The sequence below is a fragment of the Terrapene carolina genome, unplaced genomic scaffold (assembly GCF_002925995.2).
Source record: "Terrapene carolina triunguis isolate 2854851 unplaced genomic scaffold, T_m_triunguis-2.0 Scaffold234, whole genome shotgun sequence".
Classification (NCBI taxonomy): Eukaryota; Metazoa; Chordata; order Testudines; family Emydidae; genus Terrapene; species Terrapene triunguis.
The window spans coordinates 4,075,823-4,091,498 of NW_020664585.1; the positions used below are offsets into that span (position 1 = coordinate 4,075,823).

Here is a 15,676-nt window from a genome sequence, read left to right on the forward strand (position 1 = left end):
GTATGACCATCGGCCCCCGGTGCGTGTCCGTTGCTCCTCTGGGGTGCATGTCCATCGCCCTTGGGTGCGTGTCCATCGCCCTGGGGTGCGCGTCCACCCCCCCCGGCTTTGTGTCTGTTGCTGTGGTGCACCTGCCAGTTACTATTTCTGTTGCTGTAGTGACGGGCCCGGCCCTCAGCGCCAGAACCCCGCAGGCAGGCAGGCAGGCACTGGGGGCATGGCGGGCAGGGCCCAGCTCGCCGGGGGCGGGAGGGCGGCGGTTGGGCACAGCGAGGCGGGGCCGGGGGTGGGGCAGCGGGGGCGGAGTCTGTGAGGGGGTGGCCTGTCAGCAGAGCCGGCTGCCCCCGCGGCGGCTGAGGGCCCCGGCCCCTCCCCCTCCTGGCAGAGCAGAGGGGGCCGGTTGGGCCGGGGCGGGGCGGGTCGGAAGGTGGCGGCTGCCGGGTCCCTGAGGCGATGGGAGGCCCTGAGGGGGGGAGGGGTGGCTGCCTGGCTCCGCCCCGCTGGCGCGCCAGCCTGGTGGGGGTGGGGCAGCCGCGTTCCCTGCTCCCGCAGTGTGGCCGCCCCGCGCTGCGATTGGCCGCCCGGGCTGCCACTCTGTGTCTCTCCGGGCCCGGGGGGCGGGGCCTAGTGCGTGCGGGGAAAGGGGCGTGTCCGGGGGGCGGGGCCTGTGTCGGCGCTGCCCTCCACGCCGTGGTCAGTCGGAATCGGGCGGCGGCTCCGCTGGGCTGAGGAGCGGACGTAGCGCGGGATCCTGGTGCGCGGCGGGCGGGCGGGCAGTGTGCGGTGAGTGGGGCGCGTGGCTGCATGTAGCTGGATGGGGAAGAGGGAGCTGGGTGCGGGGAGAGCAGGGTGGGGTGGGCGCTACGTGGAGCTGGGTGGGGAGGAGGGTGCGGGGTGGGACAGAGGGAGCCGGGTGCCGGCCGGGTGGGGAAGAGGGAGCCGGGTGTGGGAGCTGGGTTCCGGGTGGGGAAGAGGGAGCCGGGTGCCGGGTGTGGGAGGTGGCTGGGGAAGAGAGATCTGGGGGCGGGAGCCGGGTGGGGAAGAAGGGGCTGGGTGCAGGGTGGGGAAGAGAGATCTGGGGGTGGGTGCTGTGTGGGGAAAAGGGGGCTGGGTGCAGGGTGCCGGGTGGGGAAGAGGGGGCTGGGGGCGGGAGCCGGGTGGGGAAGAGGGGGCTGGGTGCAGGGTGCCGGGTGGGGAAAAGGGAGCTGGGTGCAGGGTACCGGGTGGGGAAAAGGGAGCTGGGTGGGGAAGAGGGGGCTGGGGGCGGGTGTTGGGTGCCGGGTGGGGAAGAGGGGGCTGGGGGCGGGTGCCGGGTGGGGAAGAGGGGGGCTGGGTGAGAAGGCGAAGGCTTGGGGGAACGTTGGGGCTGCATAGGGGCTGGTGGGGTGATCGCTGGCTGCAGGGGCTGGGGAAGCTGGATGGGTTTAATGGGGTGGGCTAGGAGCCAGAAGCATGTAAGGGTTTGGTGTTTAAACAGGTTGCAAATGTGGGCGGGCTGGGGATGGAGCTGTCTGTGTGTATGTGGATTGGGGGCTTTCGGAGCATTCGCTCTACTGTGATGGGTGAGGAGACTGATACTGTATGTGCTGAGGCAAAGCATGTCTTCCACCAGGGTTAGCTTGTATGTATTATAAGGACAAAGCTGGGAATGGCTAATAGCAGGGACAAACAAGGGGATGTAGGTTCTCTGCTGACCAAGGGAAACAAAGGGAGGTTTTTGGAGACTGAACTCTGATAAATGCGATGCGTAATATTTGCTGCTGAAATTGAATGAGATCTTTCTGTGTGCATCCTCACTGCAGGCCAGGCTGGTCTCGCTGTGATTGTTGAAGATCTTTCCATATTTAAAGGTGGGATGCTGTCACAGCTAAGTGGCCCTGCGGAGATTCTGAATAGGGGAGATTTCTGAAAAGTGTCAGTGAGCTTTTAAACATCTCATTGAACACACAGCAGAATCCTTCTCCCCAGGAGAGATGCAATAAAATATTCCTTAAAATTAATTCACAATGAAGGCTTCGTATAGATAAGTGAGACTTGGCAGGTTGATTTCTGACTTTCCTCATGGAGGAGAGAAGGAGAATGAGTGTCTCTTTAAGAAAGAAAGGACTATGAGGTGCAAATTCATAAACTCCTAGAGTCCAAGGCCAGAAGGGACTATTGTGATCTAGTTGAGGTTGTATAAGGCAGGCTGTAGAACTTGCCCAAAATAATTCCTAAGCATATCTTTTAGAAAAAACATCCAATCTTGATTTAAAAAATTGGACACACAACCCTGGCCCCTCTTGGTAGAAAGTCCAGCCTTTTTTTCCCCTGTACATCTTTCACACATGACTTTGGCATTGCAGTTTGCTCATGATGATGCATTCTGAGCCATACATACATTAGGCTTAAGGGGTGACATAATATATATTAGTATGTGAGAAGAAATCTGATTCTTTTGTTCTTCAAATTGTTGACTGTGTACAAGCGGAGGTATTAGTCAACTCCACATAATGTGTATGTCACCCTGTGGAAGGCTCTTTTGTTGCTGCTGTGTAATGTCATAGAGGGAGAGAGATGATCAAGTGTAGGACGTTTTCCTTAAGCTTATGTTGTATTGTGTTGGTGTAGATGTCAATGCCATATTGATGCCTATTCTAAATCCTCTTGAAAGCCAAAGAAAGCACAAAACTATGTGAAGAGTGTCCCTTGGGTGTGATTCCCTTACTAAAAGGTACTTTCTGTGAATGCTGCCAAGTAAAAGATTGGAATTAAAGGGGTGTCAATTGTTGGCCCCAGTTTCTGCTTTATTAAAAAAAAGCTTCTACAAAATTAAAGCTCAATAGAAATATTTCCAATAAATCAAAATACAATAGCTACCATTTTTAAACAAATAAACATTCCATTGTAGTGTTTCAACTGCAGACAATGCAGTATTGTGACAGTGCATGAGAAACTCATAACAAAATTGACTAGAAGCTGGCTGGAAACAAAAGTAAAAATGATTGGTGCACTTATTGTTCAAAACAATTGATGTACATTAGTGGTTGGATATTTTGTATTATTAATCTAAAGTCTCAATCCTGGAAATGCATACATGAGTAAAGCTATTGGAACTATGCATGCGGGTTTGCATAATCAGGCCTAAGATATTAGCAACATATAAGAGAACTTGTTTTTTGAAAACTATTAACTGATGCAGCCCATTTACTAATGCCAATCCTTGCTTAGCCTTTGGATGGGTTATAGATAAACTATTTGAAGTTAACCTCTATTTACATACACATGTAGAGAAGAGCATGATGGTAGAAGCCATGTGTGCACATTGGAGGTTGGGGAAAGCTGTGTGAATGACACAGTGCATGCCATAGAAATTAAATATGCCCATATGTAATAGGGATGTGTGGCTAGAGAAAATGGCAAATACCTTACGGGGTGTATGAAAGTGGATTTTAACAGCAAGCTTTGAAATGCTTTCATGCACTGAAGAGAAAATCAGGTTGCTATACGCTCGCTGACACATCTTGTTACAGCTAATCATGTTTGCTAAAGGTTGTGTGCACACCACAGAGGTAAAAGATCAAGTACTGTTGTGACAAAGCCAAAGCACGTTTATTTTTTGTGGATTTGCAATAGCTACAGTAAGACCCAGCAACCCGTAATATGCATATGGGAGGATGTGCCTTGTGTTTGTTTTTGATATCACTCTTCATAATGGTAAATTTTTAATGGTCATTTGTAGCCTTGCACACAGATTGCTTTAATCAGCATTTGTGTCTCTTTTTTATGTACTGTGTTGGGATTACTCGGTCTTCTAGTGAGCTGCCTTTTCAAACATCATTGGGTTTTTCAAGTTAAATCTTCATGCTTATTGCATCTGTCACTTCTGGGATTCACTCCAAGCACGAGGCAGAGATTCAGTGTAATAGCAATGAAATGGAATGCTCGAAAGAATAAAATATCTGCTTTCCTTAGTGATATAGCACAGAGAAGTATGAAGGATATATACACTTAACGATCAGTTAACTTAAAGATTTTAATGGGGACTTCATAAAATGTCCCATTTAAGCACAACATTGCATTTTAGTTGCAAGAGCCTGTAAGTGACTGTTTTCAATTTCACTGTTGCCTTGGTAGAATAAAATGAGTTTGGGTGCTGGCTTCCTATTTTGAGGACATGAGCAAAACACTTCCTGGCCTGAGTTTTCTGCTTGGTGAGGTCATCAATGCACCACTCCCAGGGTTAAGAATGTCGTTTCATGCAACCTCACAAGCACATTCTTCTGATTTTTAAATATATATTTTTGTATATTTAGGCTTAACATTTGTTATGAATATTTCAGTGCCTCCTTAAGGATGTAGTGGAACAGTAAGTCACTGAGGGATTGAAGTGCCCTAGTTTAAAATCTTTAAGTGTATATGAACAAAATTTTAATGTACTGTTTCTCCTGAACTCCCTCTCCTCTCCCGCCCTCCCAAAAAAAAAAAAAAAAAAAAAAGCTTGAACCCACTTGCCTTGTGGTGACTGACTATTGAGTCAGGCTGGTTAGAAACTGCTTGTTTAAAATCCACAACCACATCAACTATTTCAAGAATCAGAATGTCAACTGCTCCAGGCTGGTGAAATGTGAACTGATATTTCTTTGTAGTGCTATAATTGATAAAGGGCAAGTGATGCTGAAGTTATTAGGATTAGCTCTTGATAGCAGAACTAAGATAGTACAGACTTAGGTTAACTGAAGTGACTCGGGCTGGCTGCTTTTTGAAAGTTGGTTATTCTAGGCGCATTTAGCATGCCATTAGGTAGTTCCTGTCTGTTCTCTGACCAATCTGAATCCTCTTTAGGATGAGTTTAATTCATCCCATGCTCACATTGACAAACTTAAATAAAACAATTTAAATTTTGTTAAAAATGTTTTAATTTTAGTCCTTGACTTTTGATCTGCTTTAAAAAGTGACAGTGATGCTCATGAAAGGTGTCTGCCTCACAGGTACAGCAGTGACAGGTCCAAGGTGCCTCACCATTGTCTCAGAACTCTGTTCTAGAGGGCTCACCTGGGCAGCTGTATCTTTAGTCTTGGAGATTGCTAAAAGGGGGCTAGTTCTGGTTTATGAGAAGTTCATAACGATCCAGTAGGAAATATACTGAGACCATCCAACTCCTTTCATATTGGCCACTGAACAGATGGCAGATAGTAGTCTCTCCTGGTCACTATTGACCAGTGACCCAGATGTGAGAGGCTCTGTAAAGCTCTGCTTACTTTTTAGAGCATCAGCAGTTGTTAGTAGTTGTGGTTTGTTTCTTATATATAGTATATATACATTTTGTAAGTAACGAAGCAATGCAAAGTGACTAGAATCTATGCAGGATCTCTGCATGCAATAGTGATGTGATGTACAATGGTGTTTGCTGAATCTTTGACATAGATGTCCTTTATCCAATTAGTCATTGAAGTTAAAGGGTGAAGGTGTTAACAAAACAAAAATGTAAACAATGACTAAAAAGCCCTTCTTGACTTCTGGGGTGTCACTAGTCCTCAGTCTTCCAAGATAGACAAGGCCTTAATTTCTAATATTAAAAATAAGCAGAAAAAAACTTTAAAAATGAGCTGTGAATCCCTCCCTCCGCCCCCCATTTTGACTGCTGTTAATGCATCCAAAAAAATAAAAGGCAAGAGACAGCACAAGCTTGAATTAAATAAGGTAAGGTTAAATCTGCAGTTTAAAGGAAGGGCCAACAAGGAAAGGAATGAGAATTTCAAGGCATCATATCCCAAGGTTGAGTTGCCTGAGTTTAGTTTGGGGTGGCAGGGTATCTGGAAGGAAGGAAGGATCCTTTTAATTGCACTTTTTTGGACTATCTTAATTCTACGGTTGGAATAATGGGTCTGCAGTTCAAGAACTACAAATTCTGTTTCTCATCCAGATTATAATATCTTTTTAAAACTATGCACACTATCTTTGCAATGGATTGATGTAATGGTTCTGTAGGAGGCATTCTGGTGTGTGGTGAAAGGCTCCATCTGGTCTGAACATAACTGGAAGTCCCTGTGATAGTGCATGGTATCCTGTGTTTGGAAGAATCAGAATGATTTTTGTCAGTGAGCTGGGTCTCTCTTAATCCATTATAATTAGTTTTTCCTTCTTTTCTCCTTCAGTCATCCACTTTAAAAAAAGCAATGGAAATGAAATTAAAACAATTGTGATTCAAACTGATTAAAAACAAGGGAGTCTGATATGATTGTGTTGAGGATGGAGTTAGCAGCGTTTGCCTGGAATTCTCTGGCTTTTGTTGGTTCACATCTGATTCTAAAGTTTAACCTTGTCTTTAAGAATGGATTTGTGATTCCAGTTACCTTTCAGTTTAACCTGAATTATAATCACTGTGATCTCACTGTTTCCTTGTACTCCCCTGTCTATTTGTATCCATCTGTTCTCTCATTTCTTAGACTTAGATTGTAAGCTGTCTGGGGCAGGGACCTTCTCTTTGTACAGCATCCTGAACAATGGCATCCTGGTCCATGACTGGGGCTCATAGGCTCTACGGTATAATGTGTGGTTTCTATACACATCCTGTAGGTCTAGTGCCAGTTTGGAATTGATGTGACTTGCCTCCAAACGATGCCATGGCTATTACCTAGCATTTTGTGGATGTTCAGTAGTCTGCCTTAAAGAGAACCATTCCCTCATTCTCCTCCCCGCAACCACTGCTTTCAAAGGCTCTTGCTCAAGATTCTTTTGAAAGCTCTTTACATCCTTCTTCACCTAAGAAACACACGGCGCACACAGTCCCTGGGACAAGTTGTCTGTAGAAATGAGACTTCAAGTCACTCTTGATCAAAATATTTAAAATTGTGGCACACCCCCCGCACATCCTGTCCTCTGTATTGTTGCCATAGTTACTGTGTTCTTGAGTCTTTGGAAACCCATTATGTCTCATTTGAATGTACAAAGGTGATACCCCGCAATGCTGCATTTTGAGATTTCTTTACCATACAAAACTAGCAAAACATTGACATCCTAAAATATTCCGAACTTGGAAATTGAACATGGGGCAGACACAACCCAGTGCTGATAAATCACACAGTTTGTAATGGGTGTAATTAATATCAGTAGAAGTTAGCAGGAGGTAATTGGTTCAAAGCAGAGTGTGATCTCTCTCTCTAGAGAGACAAGACAGACTGGCAGAATATACAGATGATGGCTTAGGGCAAGTCTACACCAGTGGTTTTCAAACTTTTTTTCTGGTGACCCAGTTGAAGAAAATCGTTGATGCCCGTGATGCAACGGAGCTGAGGAGGAAGGGTGTGGGAGGGGGCTCAGGGCTGGGGCAGAGGGTTGGGGTATGGGGGGGGGTCAGGGCACTGGGCTGGGGGTGAGGGGTTTGGGATGCAGGAGGGGGCTCTGGGTTTGGGGGAGCACAAAGGAGGGCGCGGGCTTACCTCCGGCGGCTCCCGGTCAGTGATGCAGCCAGGGTGCAGAGGCAGGCTTCCTGACTGTCCTGGCGTGTGGACCGCTCTGCTCCCCGGAAGCAGCCAGCAGCAAGTCCGGCTCCTAGGCGGAGGCGCGCAAGCAGCTCTGCGCGGCTCTCGCCCGCAGGCACCGCCCCCCCAGCTCCCATTGGCCGGGAACTGCAGAGCCAGTGCTTGGGGCAGGGGCAGCGCGTGGTTCACTGTAACATGCGTCACTTGGAGGATGTCTTTTTTACACCCCTGAGGGATGTAAGTTACATCAACTTAAGAGTAGTCTAGACCAGCTCTTAGTGTAGAAGATTGTCATCAACAAAAAATCAGTCCTGGAGCCCATAGTAGAATAACTGATCTTTTCTTTAGAAACTGTTCAGAGTTTTTCTTTGTTTTAAATACCATCAAAACCAGTGTGTTTCAGTTCATCCTAGACACTTTAACTCCTTGACTGGTGCAGTCTGCACAGTGTGCACTTATGATACATTTACAATTGTACTTTGCATTTATAGAACACTTTTCATCAAATTATCTCCAGTTAATCTTACAATTAGATCTTGCAGTATCCCAGTGAAATAGATAAATAATCTCAGTTTACAGATTGGGAAACTGAGGCATAGAGAGGTTAAGTGACTTGCTTAGGGTCATTCAGTGACAGGGTTGGGACTAGAACATCGGAGTCCTGGCTGCTGCTCTAAACTATAGGCCACATGCCCTAATTTGCAGGTAATTTTCTCTGTATCATCCCAATCACCATGGTATCTGAGTGCCTCTTTACTATACTGTATTGATTAAGAGCAACTAACTTCGTATTCAGGAAATTAAAACATGAGAAATGGTCGTTTATCTTCCCATGATATGCAACAATGCGATTATATAAACTGTCTCCCCCAAGAGGATTGGCTTATTGAGTGGAGAGAATTGCTGTGTAAGCTAGATGCCATAATGGTTTATGGTTAAAGTATTTACAGTTTCAGACATGCTGTATTTGCTTTGCAAGTTGGGGAGAAACTGGAGCCAGTTCATGCTAGCTTTAGTTGTAAGAGAGAGTTAAGAAAAGTTCTACTGCCTTCGCAAAGCGTGAACCACAGGCGCTGTTCCAGCAGCACTACGCTTTCCTACCCTGAGGTATATGGTGCTTTCCAGGGGCCATCTCTGTACTGTACAGAAAGGTACAGTAACAATCTGTTGTAATGTTTTGTGTTGTATCTTAAAATGCTCTGCTCAGAAAGGGGTGCACAGCTTCATTTGGCCTCCTATTTCCCTAGACATCAGCTGCATGTGTGTACCTCTGTACTGTACACCTTGCCCTGTGGCATTGCTTTGGGACAGGGACTGTCTTTGTTCTGTGTTTGTACAGTACTTGGCACCATGGGGTCCTGGTCCATGACTAGGAGTCCAAGGTGCTATGGCAGTGCAAAAATAAATATCAAATGCTGAAACCCTGTACTTGTCTCAGTGTAAATGGTGCTGCTCACCTCCGATGGTCTGGCCCAGCAACCCTCGTGGTACTGTAGAGAACTGTCTGAGTTTAAGGTGCAGGCTCAGTGGTGTATCCATCTAGATAAGTGGTTTCCAGTTGAAAGCATGCCTTGAAGATTATCAAATCCAGGCTGTGACCCACCAAGGAGAGAAGCAGTTTCCAAAGCTGAGGGTCCCTCTTTGAGAACACCTTGCCGCCCAAGATCAGTCTGTGCCTACTGCAGATCAGAGCACAACTCAGTGTGCTTGCTGACTGAGACTTTGCATTCTGCAGTTGGGATGGTGGCAGGCTATCGGGGACCATCCAGTATGCTCTGTGTTGGATTGCCATAAATGGGCTTGTGGGTGCAGGAAAATTCCTTTGTCTCCTGCACCTCAGATATACTTTCCTCTTGTTTGTAATGCACCATCCAGGCTGCTGTCCAAGTTAGCGTTGCTTTGTGGAATATCTTGTAGTTGTGTCACCATGTAAGCATGTTGTTAAAGGCTGAGGTAACTAAATGGCTTATGGATGCACAAAATGTTTCTTTCCTGCCCTCTGAATGAGGTGACAAATGTGCTTGCTCTTACACAAATGCTTTGGTACTTGCCTGCTTAGGTAGCTGAACTCTTAGGGTACGTCTATACTACCCGCCGGATCGGCGCGTAGTGTTCGATGTATCGGATAGATTTATCGTGTCTCATCTAGACACGATAAATCGATCCCCAAATCGACGCCCGTCCTCCACCTCGGCAGCAGGAGTAAGCGGAGTCGACAGGGGAGCCGCGGCGGTCGACTCACCGCCGTGAGGACGGCCAGGTAAGTCGAACTAAGATACTTCGACTATTTGCGTAGCTGAAGTTGCGTATCTTAGTTCGACCCCCACCCCACTCCCGCTAGTGTAGCCCAGACCTTAGGGTATATTTACACAGCAAAGAAAAACTCACGAGTTGCCCACTGTACCAGCTGACTTAGGCTCATGCTGCGGGGCTGTCTCATTGCTGTGTAGACTTCCAGGCTTGGTCAGGAGCCTGGGCTCTGGGACCCTGCAGGGTGGGAGGGTCCCAGATCTTGGGCTCCAGCCTGAGCCCAGAAGTCTACACAGCAGTAAGACAGCTCTGTAGCCTGAGTCGGCTGCCGTGTGCCAGCCGCAGGTTTTTCTTTGCTGTGTAGACATGCTCTGAGCTAAACTGAACGATATCTGTCATGTGTATGGGTGGGTTCTGTACTTCAGTCGTTCAGGATAACAACTTTGGCCTGAAATGGGAAAAGGTTTGAAGATACAGAACATCTGTAAGACAAAGGAAGCATGTTTTAACGTGAAAGCCTTTGTTAAAACAGATGCTGGAGGAACTGTAATTGGTACCACAGGATAAGGATTTAAAATCAAGTTAATGCATTGAAATATCTGGATGTTAGTTTTATTCCCCTTCTCTCCCCCTCCCCTCCCCTTTACTGCAAACTGCATGTTTTGGTACCAGGACAGAATGGCAGTTTTACTCTTTGGCTTATTGGCTACTTGGCCGGAGGAGCTGGCAGGATCTCAAGTGGATCTGGAGAAATGTGTGCCAATCCCAGATGGGACAGCTGAGAAATTCATTTTGCAGCTTATTTGTACATATTAAAGTTTGAAAACACTCCTTCACTGACGCAATACTTGCATTGTCAGACTCGAGCAGTTCTTTAGGTCATCTACTGTCTTTCATACTGAAATTACCATCTTGTATCTGGCAATTAGTGATTGCTTTTGCTGCCTTCAAAATATACTGAACAATTGCAAGTGATGGTGCTTCATCTATAGATGGCCTTAGCAGTCAGGATGGGAGGGAATCTGATCAGTTTAGTTCCCTAAACAAGGTTCTAATACACTGAGTATTTGGATTAAGAAATTACTCAGAATGCAGTAGTTCAAGACTCTGACCATTTCTTAGGGCTAGTCTACACTTACCGGTTAGTTCGACGGCTGCGGATCGAAGTTCCGAGTTCGATTTATCGCGTCTGGTCTGGACGCGATAAATCGAACCAGGAAGTGATCCCCGTCGACTGCGGTACTCCAGCTCAGCGAGAGGAGTACCGCGAAGTCGACGGGGAGCCTGCCTGCCGCGTGTGGACCGCGTCTGAACCGCGGTAAGGTCGAAGTAAGGTATGTCGAATTCAGCTACGTTATTCACGTAGCTGAATTTGCGTACCTTACTTCGATTTGGGGGGTAAGTGTAGACCAGCCCTTAGAGTGGGAAGATGTCTTACTGTTAATTTACCCTGTTCACTATTACAGCAGGGGTTAATTTGGCCCAGTGTAACTCCAGTCTGGCCAAATAGCACATTTTGGGTACATTGGCTTATGTTGGACATTTTTGGATTGCAAACAAACTGACAACTCTGCATAGCTGTAGGACTAGCCCAACAAGTTGAGGCTAGTAGCAAAGACATCTCAGTGGGTTTCAGAGGCAGTGTGCTGGAAGGGGAGCACTCTATTCTTGTGCCCCTGGCTGTCCACTTCTCCCTACCTCCCCTACAGGTGGGTTAGATAACATTCATTCTTCCTCTCCTATTTTATTCCTCTACCTGTAGCGCTGGGTGCCTCACTTGTTGTTCTGCCTGATACATATCTATATCAGGCAGAGCCAGTGGAGTGCTTGCTATCAGGCAGGGCTGTCTGGGGAAGTGTCTTTACTTGGTGAGTCTGACTCAGTGTTGTCTTGTACGTTTGCATGCTCTAGCTGTGCTAGATTGCTTAGGTTTCAGAGTGGTAGCCGTGTTAGTCTGTATCAGCAAAAAGAACGAGACGTACTTGTGGCACCTTAGAGACTAACAAATTTATTTGAGCATAAGTCCCACTTATATTTGTAGTGTAGGTTCTCGTATAGTAAAATTTTACTGCATCGAGAGAATTGACACCTGTAACACCGTCACAATCAGGCAGGTTCTTTTTTTAGAAATCTGCAGTGTTGCAGTTTCTTCTTGTAGATGTTAAGGCATGTTGCAATGTGGGGAGATAGAGCAGTTTGTTATTAAGCCCTCAGCTGCTTTCTCCCTCTCATGCATTTTCCTGTCAGTTCTCAATTGGTAGCTGGAATGATTTAGTTGATCGTATAACGCAAGAAGCATTTTCAACAATACCTTAAAGCCAATAGGGTTTATATTCTTCTCTCTATGTGGCCATTACTCTTGTTAAGCTTAATCAAACTACTCACATCTGTTTCTTCACTAAGTGTTTGTAGAGTGAGAAATCCTACGCTTGTATAAATACCTCAAGAGAATAACTAGGCTCCTCTCTGGTGTCTGAGCACCTGAGTGTATCGGTCGTAATTTGGCTTCAGACTTAATTTATCATGGGAATGGCAGCTAGATTAGATTCTGATCAGCAGCTTCAGTTTCAGATGTGGTGACTAGTGCACCTTTTTGATTGATAAGCAATTCAGGCTTTTTATAAAATGATGATCAAAATTGATGTGGGCATGTATGTTTCCTGGGAGGAGCTATAGGAAAAAGGATTTTAAACCCTCTTTCCCTATCATGACTCCCAGTAATGTTGCAAACGAAGTGTTCAGGCCTTAGATGATTGGCCAGAGGTAGTTGGAAAAGGTAGGGTTTGAGACTCCAAATAAAGTCCAAGGCCAGTGCCCTGGTAGGAAACCACCTTCCATCATTTGGGCCATTGGGCAGGAGGTTTTTCAACCCTAGTAAGTGCATGTTGTGAGGAGACCAGAGCCCACATTTGGCAGTATGTGCCTAACAATTTGCTTCCCAGGTAGAAAAATTCTCTGACATGCTCATTAAAAATAAATCTGGAAGAGACCCATATGCGTAACCTTCAAAAGAGAAAAGCCAGCAAGTAGAGTAGCAGAATCAAGCAGATTGATACTGCCTTGTTAACTTTGTTACCCTGATAAGAAAACTAGGTCAGCTACATAGAGGAAGGCATTTTATTATCTACATACCTCTCTTGACTGGAGTCCTGGGCTTGATTCTTCTAGCAGGATTGCTGAGTGGTAATTTTGCAGAGAGGATTGTGCACTCTGGCTGCCTAGTGTTTTACGATGGGCTCAGAGTTCAAGTCCTGAGCTCTGTTGCTGCAGAGGTGATGCATTCAGTCCCAGGGAGCGTAGGTAGCACCTTCCTTTACTCTTGAGCAATGCCTCTGGCAGAAGCACAGAAGACCATTGGCTGGGTTGGGAAGGATATTGGTGTGTTTCTGGTGGGTGGACGAAGATATGGATGTGAGGAGGGATTTCCCCCCAAGGTTTCTTTCCTACACCATTTAAAGAAACAAAAACAAGACTGTAGTAGAGCTAACAAGTCTCCCACATTGGAACAGATGGGAAATCTGGGTAAGGGCTTTCGTGTTCTTTTGTGGGTATTGGACATTTGCTGCAGGACTCCTTTTTTTTCTTTTTTTAGTTCTTTTTTTGTTCAGAGTCATTAATCTGGAGGTCCTAAAGAGGTGGTTGAAGACAGTACCCCAATGGAGGGATATAGTTTCCTTATCCTGTTAGGTTTTGTCTAAATGAGCAAGCTTTATAGCCATAGTTCATCAGCAGTGGTGCAGCTCCACTGGTGGAAGCAGAAGTGGAAGCGGTAGCATAGACTGGGCTTGGGTGCTTTTACATTTGTCTAACCCAATGTTTGTGAGCATAGATGCAGTGTAACTGAATGTCTCTGTTAGATTTCATTGTGCGCGCAAGTGTTTGGGGTTTCATGAGTTGTTTTGTCCTCGTTGCCTGGATCTTTGTTGTGGGGTTTATTACTTTATTTATAATGCATCTCACTCCCCTCTTCATTTATCTTCTATTTATTATATTTTTCATCATTAGCAGTCTTTTTATTCATTTCTTTGTCAAACTGGAAAATTTTACATTTCTGAATTTGTTACACTTCCTAGTTGGGATAAAATCAAATGTCCTGCTAATTTATGTGGCGTAGGTTCTCCTCACATAACCGAATCTTGCCAGTGGGTGGTGGTTTTTTGGACAGCTGGAAATTTCACTGAGTTTATAGTCCGGCTTTTTGTCTTTAAAATGAACTGAAGTCAGGGGTGGGATCATCTTGTTCAGCCTAGACTTCGCTTTACCAGGCAGATTATTTTTCAGTACACAAATAAAATACATCCTAGGGCTGTGATGTGTGACAATGTGAAGCCTGGGTTAAATTTTTCTGAATGCCTGAAAATAAAGGTTTTGTCACTGCTGCAGTTGGTGTGAATAGTCCCTTGACATAGACAAGCCTTCTTAACACAAAATGATGAGATGCAACAGGAAGAATGGCCTTGTGTTTACAAACACAAGACCTGGGACTCAGGATATTTGGCTTTTAGTCCTGCCTCTGTTATTGGCATCCATCCTGTGTGATCCTGGACAAGTCATTTAACCTCCCTGAGCCTCCATTGCCTCATCTGTAAAAAGAAACTAATAGGGTGAAGTGAGCTGTAAGTCATTAATGTTGTAAGACACTTTGTACTACTTCAGTCCCGTCTATCAGAGGATCTCAAAGCATGAATCTTGGTATAGTGCTATACAAGTGTATTGCACGATGTACAGATGTTAAAAAATGACAGCCTAGGAGTTCCTATGTCAAAACATTCCAATAGTCTATATTCTCAGTCTCTGATAGTGGCCGTTTTGCCAACCCTCCGCATTCAAAAATCATGAGTCAAGCCCCAAGAAATTGTGTAATTAAAAAAAACATTTTGGGCTCTTCTTATTGGCTTCAGTGTTTGTTTTCAAGCTTTCCTCCACAAGTCCCGTGGGCTAAAAGCATTCTGCTTTTTAAAATGAAATCTGAGATTCTCACATATTCCCATGACCGCAGGAGCTGTGGCTTTAGGGAATCACAAGGCTTGATAAAATTGAGACTTGGCACCACTGCTTGAGTGGCCTTTGTGAGATGTTGCCGTGGAAAGTGGCGAATCCATCAGCCCCTTTATGATAAACTTAATTGTGCACGATGACACCATGTGGGTGAAAGTCTTCTGACCTAGATGGTGATCAGCTCAGGCCTTGAAGCATGAGGATTGCAATCTCTTGTAACTTCTAGCATTCCTAGTCTAACTGCAGATGCAGTTAACTTTTTCTAGAGTAAGCTGCTTGCTTTAATATCCTGTGGCAGTGAGTTCCCTGGATTTATTTTACTGGGTTCATTCAGTAACAAGGGATTTCACTCTCTCCAGTGTCCCCTCTTTTCGCTAGGGTTCCATCAATTATGCCAACCTCATGACTGCTTGTCAACCATAGACCTGCTTGTCTACCCCTCACATGAACATTTGTGCACTTTCTCCCATGCTGCCTGTTAGGCATCAGACGCCTTCCCAGAACTGATCTTGTGAGGCTGTTACCATCTCCAAATGCCTTCTCAAAGCCCTCTTCTGCTGGAATATCCCCAAGAAATCATCCAGGACTACATGGCTAGGCAGATAGGTGGTTGGGACAGGTGATTGGGAAGTAGTTGTAGAAAATCAATAATTCTTTGTAATTCAAAATATAAAAAGTGGGGGGGGGGGGGTGTGCACGCATGCAAACATGCACACACACAAGGTATTGCACACTTATGTGCACACAATGTTAAAAGAGCATTTTGGAGGTTTCAAAGTCAAGCATTCAAGCTAGGAAATGCTACAATTAAGGTTGCTTGTGCAACCTTTCCTAGGTTTTTAAAAAATGTGAATAGAAAAAACAAATTCCATCATGTGACGACATATCAACATCAACAGGGTTTGAACCACACAGATTTCTGCCACTTGAGCCAATGGAGTAACTGATAACTGTAGTAGGTTGTC

At 45.5% G+C, this 15,676-nt stretch overlaps 1 protein-coding gene across 1 annotated transcript in view; it reads left to right on the forward strand.

The window, feature by feature from the left end:
• The first annotated feature begins 690 nt into the window (after nucleotides 1–690).
• Nucleotides 691–15,676, forward strand: part of CORO1C (coronin 1C) — a 66,717-nt gene continuing 51,731 nt past the window's right edge. The window contains exon 1 of the mRNA XM_024196263.2: nucleotides 691–783. The gene's annotated coding sequence lies outside the window, so the exon portion shown is untranslated. The remainder of the gene's footprint in view (nucleotides 784–15,676) is intronic.